Here is a 2,500-nt window from a genome sequence, read left to right as displayed (position 1 = left end):
GGGACACGCTGACGAAACAGCGCTGGTTCAGGCACGGCGGGCAGTGGTGGAATCGGCAGCGCCGACGAAATCGGCAAAGTCGGCAGAATCGGCAGCGGGTGCTGGCGATGGGTCTGGACGGGCTGGATAGTCCAACGCTCGACGAGAAAGACTGCTGGTTTAGACACTGGGGCAGTGGCAGCCCGCGGGGCAGTGTCGGCAGATTCGGCAGCGCAGATTTGTGCGGCTGCAGGTTCGTCGGGGAAAATCGGCAGCGCAGATTTTGCGACGAACATGGGCTGGGCGATGGACTGTCCAGGCCAGGCAGGAAAATTTGTCGAGGGGACACGCTGACGAAACAGCGCTGGTTCAGGCACGGCGGGCAGTGTTGGAATCGGCAGCGCCGACGAAATCGGCAAAGTCGGCAGAATCGGCAGCGCAGATTTTTCGACGAACACGGGCTGGACGGTGGACTGTCCAGGCCAGGCAGGAAAATTCGTCGAGGGGACACGCTGACGAAACAGCGCTGGTTCAGGCACGGCGGGCAGTGTTGGAATCGGCAGCGCCGAGAAAATCGGCAAAGTCGGCAGAATCGGCAGCAGGTGCTGGCGATGAGTCAGGACGGACTGGATAGTCCAAGGCTCGACGAGAAAGACCGCTGGTTTAGACACTGGGGCAGTGGCAGCCCGCGGGGCAGTGTCGGCAGATTCGGCAGCAGTGTCTGCCGATTCGGCAGCGTTGGCTTGTTGGCGCGGGGGGCCGATGCGAGTGGGGACTTGGGCAGCGGGCAGTGAAAGCAAGAGTTTCCCCGATGCTGCCGGGAAAAACGCTCCCCGGGATGGCCGGGTGAGATGACCCGGCGGCCCGTGACGGGTCATTCAATTCCATGCCCCGTCAACATAACTCCCGATGTACTGTTTGCTTTTTCGGAAGAAGAGATCCATCCCCCCATCCTCGGCCAGCCAAAAACGCTCCAATTAATGGCCGGGTGAGATGACCCGGCGGCCCGCGACGCGTCATTCAAATCACTGCCCTATCGGCTACAACTGCTGATGGGTGGGATTAGAGGCCTGCCATGGTGGTGAGGGGCGGCGAGGACCGTGAAAGCTAGAGTTTTTCAGAGGCTGCCGGGAAAAAGGCCCCTCGGGTGGCGGGGTGCGAGGACCAGGCGCGTCATTCAATTCTCTTCCCTATCAACTTGGCTCCCGTTGGCGGGATTGGAGGCCTACTGTTTGTTACAGGGCTAAAATCGTCAGGGGAAGAGCTGACGAAACAATGCTGGTTTGGATGCAGGGGGTAGTGTTGGAATCGGCAGCGCGAACAAAATCGGCAAAGTCGACAAAAAAGACTGTTGGTCTGGACATCGGGGCAGCGGCAGCCATGCCGACAGGGGGGGAAATCGGCAGCGCAGATTTGTGCAGCTGCAGGTTCGTCGGGGAAATCGGCAGCGCAGATTTTTCGATGAACATGGGCTGGAAGATGGACTGTCCAGGCCAGGCAGGGAAATTCATCAAGGGGACACGCTGACGAAACAGCGCTGGTTTAGACACGGTGGGTGCAGTGTTGGAATCGGCAGCGCCGACGAAATCGGCAAAGTCGGCAGAATCGGCAGCGGGTGCTGGCGATGAGTCTGGACGATTTATAGTCCAGGGCTTGATGGAAAAGACTGTTGGTCCAGACAATGGGGCAGTGGCGGCGCGGATTTGTGCAGCTGCAGGTTCGTCGGGGAAAATCGGCAGCGCAGATTTTTCGACGAACAGGGGCTGGGCGCTGGACTGGCCGGGCCAGGCAGGAAAATTCGTCAGGGGGCCACGCTGACGAAAACAGGGGCTGCGGAGTGGAAAATCGGCAGCGCAGATTTTTCGACGAACAGGGGCTGGACCGGCCGGGCCAGGCAGGAAAATTCGTCAGGGGGGCACGCTGACGAAAAGAGGGGCTGCCGCGTGGAAAATCGGCAGCGCAGATTTTTCGACGAACAGGGGCTGGACTGGCCGGGCCAGGCAGGAAAATTCGTCAGGGGGGCACGCTGACGAAAAGAGGGGCTGCCGCGTGGAAAATCGGCAGCGCAGATTTTTCGACGAACAGGGGCTGGACGCTGGACTGGGCCAGGCAGGAAAATTCGTCAGGGGGCACGCTGACGAAAAGAGGGGCTGCCGCGTGGAAAATCGGCAGCGCAGATTTTTCGACGAACATTCGTCAGGGGGGCACGCTGACGAAAAGAGGGGCTGCCGCGTGGAAAATCGGCAGCGCAGATTTTTCGACGAACATTCGTCAGGGGGGCACGCTGAGGAAAACAGGGGCTGCCGCGTGGAAAATCGGCAGCGCAGATTTTTCGACGAACAGGGGCTGGATGCTGGACCGGCCGGGCCAGGCAGGAAAATTCGTCAGGGGGGCACGCTGACGAAAACAGGGGCTGCGGAGTGGAAAATCGGCAGCGCAGATTTTTCGACGAACAGGGGCTGGACCGGCCGGGCCAGGCAGGAAAATTCGTCAGGGGGGCACGCTGACGAAAAGAGGGGCT

The sequence above is a fragment of the Populus nigra genome, chromosome 2 (genome assembly GCF_951802175.1).
Source record: "Populus nigra chromosome 2, ddPopNigr1.1, whole genome shotgun sequence".
NCBI classification, from domain to species: domain Eukaryota; kingdom Viridiplantae; phylum Streptophyta; class Magnoliopsida; order Malpighiales; family Salicaceae; genus Populus; species Populus nigra.
The sequence above is the reverse complement of the archived record's forward strand: the minus strand, read 5'-3'. Positions refer to the sequence as shown.